The sequence below is a fragment of the Passer domesticus genome, chromosome 2 (assembly GCF_036417665.1).
Source record: "Passer domesticus isolate bPasDom1 chromosome 2, bPasDom1.hap1, whole genome shotgun sequence".
Classification (NCBI taxonomy): Eukaryota; Metazoa; Chordata; class Aves; order Passeriformes; family Passeridae; genus Passer; species Passer domesticus.
Window position 1 is genome coordinate 41,807,117 of NC_087475.1, and position 6,758 is coordinate 41,813,874.

The window sequence follows — 6,758 nt, forward strand, 5'->3', positions numbered from 1 at the left end:
ACGAAAAAGCCCCAACAGAAACAACAAAAAATCTTCCAAGAACTTTCCCTCTCCAAGATGGAAAAAAAAAGATTTCTGTAGTACATGATCTTTGAGTCCTTCATCTGATCTCTGTGGGATACAGGAGAAAACTGAAAAAAAAAACCATGGCAAACGGTAGATCAGGCTCAACTTCTAGCACCCCTATCTGGCTTTCACAGCTGTCTGCAAGTCTGAACCTTTCTTTTATAACTGACCTCCAACTCCTTGGTGAAAAACAGCAAGCTGAGAACTGCTATCACTTTCTGGGTTGCTGCTATTTCATACAAGACCTTTCTTGGATTCTTTTCAGAAAGCCAACCTGCACCCTTTGAAGTTTAAATTCAAGAACTGCACTTTTTAATGTGCTGCTATGAGAATTTTTAGAATAATTCAGTCCTCTTCTTTGGGGATTTTTCTTGGCTCTTTCTTATTTAAATATCATTCTGTAAGCACCTAAAGGCATGCAATCAGTGGTTCTTCCCTAACTTATGGCCATACAGAGACTTAATGTTTTCTCTTTGTGTATTCATAATATATAAGAATGGTAATATTTATTCTTTAAATTATCCCCCCAAAATCAGTGAAATACTGGTCCCATCATCAGTTAAAAGTTCAGTTGGACTTCTGGAAAAGGCTGAGAGGAATTCAGGTTTAATGCTGAAGGGATCTAAGTTATTTCACACTTGAGGCTGCAGCAGAATTACTCCTATTACCTCAAATCTGGCCAACCTACCATAGTCACAGCACAGAAAAGTCACTAGCACTGTAGGTGAGAGGTTAGAAGCTCAGTTTGAAGTCTCAGTTTGAGACATCTATCTCTAGCACTAATTTATCTTATAATCTTGGATTAAAGTATGTTGGGAACTGTAACTACCACAAGAACCAGGAATTTTAACCTACAATGGCAATGTGTGGTAGCAAATGTCAAGACTAAAATAGCTCTCCTAAGCCTGAGCAGAACTATCTGTTGGCCTTGCAGTCCATTTGCAACAGACAAGTGACTACATAAGAAATATGAGAGGGAAGAAAAATTGTTCAACACTGTGACAAGTTCCAGATTAATAAACTGTAAACTCAGAAGGAGAGTTGAGGTGAAGATTGCTGGAGTGTTCAGATTAAGAATTGGCAAAAAATAAGGGAATAATTCTTTGGCTGTCAGAAAAAGGCAATCAAAATACAGATTGGTGAAAGCAGCTTGTTTGACCAAGAGGTCTAAGGGCACCTCACACTGAAGTGGTTCAGTGAGAAGCATGTACCTACAAACTACCAACACTGCATGTCATCTTGTAGCAAAAGAAAAACTGGAATAGAATAAGAATTGCTCTGCTAAGAGAAGACAGAGATCATCTACAGCAGTGAAGTCACACTGTGGCTTGCAGACCATTGGTGGTGAGTGAAATACCAGAATCTGACCTGTAAAATAATTAGCAACCTTGTACCCTGTTCCATAGTTTTGTGCAAGTATAACTGAGAATTGACAAGCATTAAAATATTTGAATTGATGTTTACAACATAAAAAATCACATGCTATAAATGCATTTTATCTAAATACAGATGTTTTTAGCACAATTATTATAATCTCTACCAACTGCTAAGAAATAGTAGGATGCAAGTTGTCCAGACATCTTATAATTGTATTCCTTTAATAAAGTGGTTTGGAATCCCAAATTTGTAGCAAAACTGTGGGGAAAATAGAAGCTTGCACTTTCTTTTTAAAGGAAGACTCTTCAAAGGATTATTTTGAAAAAATTTGCTGGGGCCTCCAGCAGGCAGGATCTCACTTTTCATTCTTTAGTATCCCAGAGCAAACCTATTATTTCACCTTAATCCATTCAGAAGGCCCAGGTTTATCAGACTAATATACTATAGTAAATTCTTGTTGACAACTGCCAGTTATCAAAATTATAGTATGAACAGCAGTATATCAAATGTGAATAACCACTACAAGAAGTGTATTTCTGATTTAACTTCATTTAATGTAGGAAGTCAGGACAAAAGAATAACAGGAAACCAAACTAAAGCCATGTTTTCCAGACAGAAACCTATCTCTATTACAATTTAATAGACAAACATAACTTTCCCTTAGTTTGGGTGTTAATTCTGTGTGGATACCGTATGGTAATCACATCGAATTGTGACAAATTTATTTAATTTATAAGGATAATTTTATTTCAGAGACAAAGTTATTCAACAGAGGATGCATCAAGATAGCATTCATCCAGCACTAATCCTGTTGCCTTCTTTTTTTCTTCTTTTCTGTGTCATCAGTGTCCCATAATTTGGAGCTGCACATTGCTCCTTCAGCAGTGCTAGAGAGGGGGGAAAAGCTCATCCCACTGCTCTTCCCAGCAGAAGGACACAGGAGATAGAGGTAGCAGCAGCTGGCACATCAAGGGTTAAACAATTTTCTTTTCTTTAACAACACTTCATTTTTGCCCTCAAAGTTTATCTACATTAAAATATTCTAAATGTAGTGTGTTTCTGTAAGTCTAATTATATGCGGCATGCGAAAACATATTCGATAATCACATTGCTAATTATGTGCAATCACTTCAATACACAGGTGCAAAGCTCCAGAAATATGCATATTTTAACAACCTTGTATATAGATATAAACCACAACTTTTCATTTAAGTGTTCAGTGACTACTTTTTTTTGGGGGGACTTCACTCCCTTGGATTTTTGACTGGCTAGGGCCAGAAAAAGAATATTAAGCTATTACAAATCTGGAATTTAATTTATATGTGTATGTTCCAGTACTAAAAAAACTGTAATTCCTTACTTTTCCATGGTTTATGAACATTTTAAAGCACACATTTTATAATTTATTGATGGACACAGCATGCTGAATTCAGAGATATGGGAATCATAATTTTTCTTTTCTTTCTGGGAGCCTTAATTCTCACAGTGTTCCTTTAGTATAAATTTGCCTGGAAAATCATGTGTATGTGCATGGGAATGTGTCTTCTCCAGTTTGGATTAAACTTGAAGGACCTTCTTAATGGTTTAAAAACAGAAGGTCATAAAAATCTTGAGCAATAAATTCACTTTTGTTATATTTGTAATAGCTTGTGGCAGCACTTTTTGTTTCTCTTTCATTTACATTAAACTGTTATTTTTTACATTGATTTTTAAAGCTGCCTTCACAAAATGGATTGCAATTATCTTCGTGTGTAAATCATAAAAACTGAAACTTTTATATAGTCAGATTAACTGAAAAGGACATAAAATATTAATTTGCATAATTCAAAAGTAATATTTCTATCTTCCCTCTAAAGATATTGAGCATAAATTACTGGGAAAAATAGCTTTAGATTCCTTGTCCATAAGTATTCTTTTTCACTTTGAGTAGTGAGCTGAAATGACCCCTGAGAGACAAGAAACTGATCTACTGGTCTGCCTCTAACATTAACAAAAGGACAGACCAACAGAAAGGACACAGCAAAACCAGAAAAGCAGCATTGTAATTTTTTCCACTGGAAACAAATCCGTCACATTTCACACAATAAAGCAGCCAGTTTGTTCTGTTTTGCTTTAGCTACAAACATTTTTTAATTAAAGTAAATTACACTAAGGAGTCACAGAATAGTTGTTACGAGTATTACACATGCTAGCCACCGTAACAGCGTTTGACAAGGTTTTCATTAGATCAATAAGCCAACAAGAGACTTCAACAAAGTCCTTTTTATAAATAGTGCTATAGCTTAAGCTGGGTGCCCCCAAAAAAGGACCCCAAACAAATCACTGAGCAATTATACTCTTACAAGTTTCCCACCCCTCATGCAACTGACTGGACCAGTAGTAATACTAAGCTCATGAGGAAGCATGGGGATCAACATGAAGCACAGGAAGATCCATCTAAACGTGAGGAAAAGCTTCTTTACTGTGGGGGTGACAGAGCATTGACACTGGCTGCCCAGAGAGCTTGTGGAGATACTCAAAATCTGCCTGGACATGATCCTGTGCACCTGCTCTAGGTGAACCTGCTTTAGTGGGGGTTGAAACTACGTGACCTCCAGAGGTCTCTTCCAACTTCAATCGTTCCATGATTCTGTGATTCTGACCGGGGTCTTCCCGTCCTTCCTTGGGTCCCTTCACAGTCTCCACATGAGCCATTTCTCTTCTTCTCTCTAAGTTTGCAGCTTCTGCTGATGATTACAATTTCCTAATCTTCTGACTTGAACTGGCTCTGGGGCCTTCTTTTACTTGACCATAACATGTGTTCAAAACATCTAGGTGAAATTTCACAGCTTGCAACCTACAACTTCAGCAACTTTAGATATTAATACGAAGCAAGTTTGGTATAAGTAGCACACCAAATCGCACCACACAGTTTAGGCTGGATGAGGGCACTGAGGATCAGCTAGTTCTACTCATGAATAAAGCAGGACCAGCTTCAAAGTCACCTCAGGTTGCTCAGCACCTTGTCCAGTCAAGGGTCACAGCACCATAAAAGACAGGTGTAATTCCATATCACCACTCTGAAATTAAAACAACACAATGCACAGGGGTTTGGAAAGTAATTTTTGTTTGGTGAAACATTGGAACAGGTTGGACAATAGGTGGTGGTTTCTCCATCCCTGGAAACATTCAAGGTCCATGGGGATGGGGATCTGAATAACCTGATCCAGTGGAAGGTGGTCCTGCCCATGACAGGGGGGATTGGACTAGATGATCCCAACCAAACTATTCTACGAGTCTGTGATTCTCTCAAGAAGTGCATTATAGTCTTTGTTCCAGCATTAGAGGTGTACCAACAAGACATTCCATGGGAAGTGAGAAATAAACACGAGACTTGTCCTGCCAGCTGCTCAGTCACACAAAGTCTGCAAGCCAGCAGGTCGTGGCACCCAGCTCTGCCGTGACCCGAATGCTGCTCCCTGCAGAGCCAGGAACAGGCAGCACTGCACAAGTTACCTCTTCAAGAGCCCATGCCGCCTGCAAGGCAATGGTTTCTGCTGAGTCTGAACTTCAGCCTGAGCCAGGAGCTGCTGTCAAATACAATTGCAATTCTGACACGGTTTAAAAAGGGTAGAAGAGTTTGTTCAAAGAACTGCACTTGGCTTTAAGTAGACAGGACGTCATGGTTCTGCAGTCCTCGCTTCTGTCAAAGGTGACTTGGTTGAGTGCACATTCAGGACTCCCTGGCTAATTTCCCAATTTACATTTTTTTAGGCATTCTGGAAAGTATTCAGAACTCTGCTCACTGATCTGACTAAAAAGGAAAAATCATTTATATACTTTGTTGTACAGGTACATTTTATCTTTATATTTGCCACCTTGCATGTAGCAATAGCTTTTATTTTATCCCTACATGATAGGCCTACAGTTCAAATCCTAGTACCCTGTTCTGGGAAATAGTGTATTTTCTCAGTGAATACACCTATACCTTCACACTAAAGTCTCTTTTGGTGCTGGTGTCTGGCCACTATGTGGCCAGAATTGTCCTGAGGCATTTCATTGCACATACCAGCTTCCCAGTTAAAGTAAAAATACACAACTTCATGCATATTATTTATAAATATATTCTCTTCTGAAGTTATAATCTCCCAAACAGTTGCATGTGACAAATCAGGTCTAAAATACAAGTATGTGGCTATTATTTGAATTATCAACAATGGTGATTTAATAACCTTATTGTCCATTTTAGGCTAAATTATATATCATCAGCATACACCACTTATTCTCCTTTCACTGATACATGGATTCACAACTTACAACTAGAGAAAGAAAGAAAAATGTACTTTTTTTCAACACCCAAGAACCTCACAGCATATTGTAAATAAGAGATTAATTATGAGCACATGCCAGTTAACAACCAAGATTGTTAGTTGACATCAGAAGTGCCAGCTCATGCTACATGATGAGCTTGACCCAGGAATAATAAGCTAAGATTTAGCACAGACAAACTCAGAAAAACCCTGCAACATTGTAGATAAGCCCTGCTTTTATCCACTGGTGCAGTTAGTTGCTCAGATTTGGCAAGGTAGGAGCTGAGGCAATACAAAAATCAATACAAGTACACTGTTGGCACAGCAGAGCAGTGGCATTGCTTATGAACTTGAGCTGGTGTATCCAAATGGAGCTGCATTCCCCACTAGAACCATTCTACTGTTCTCCACTACACAGTACAGACACTCCCAGAGTTTTGTAAGAAACTACAAAACTTTATTGACCTGGTCCAGGAAGTATATTTTACAGATCTCTGAGGTGGATAATTTTAAATAAGAGGCTGTAACTCCTATGTTTATTTCACAAAGCAAAATGTTTCTTCAGTTTCCTTTTTTTATCTTTTTCCTTTTTTTTTTCTTTTCAGTAAAAATTGGAAAGAGAAGCATGCTGGCAGCAAGCCATTTACTATCACTGCAGCTGTATGCATGGGCATGGCAAAGCAGCATAAATTCTCATTGCTAGATGTGGGATCGCGTTGGTTCGCTCTCCGCACCCCCAAGTTTATGTTTGGTATGGTCTTGGGATGTACACTCCTCCTCTCCATCATCCCTTACCCCTCCCAGTTATAGGAATGTATCTATTTAACCTCCTCCCAGACCCCTGTTCATCACTCAGTGGCCAGACCCACCTTCTAGAATATTCCATCAGATCTGTCAAGTTATTGGTTCAAGGGCCAAGGCCACTCCCTTTCCCTAGTTCTATTGGTGGCACAAGTTGTCAGTAGGTTGTAGGTTACACCCCCCCGAACCTCTGATTGGTTGCTGTTTTCGCTTTAAAAAGCGCTG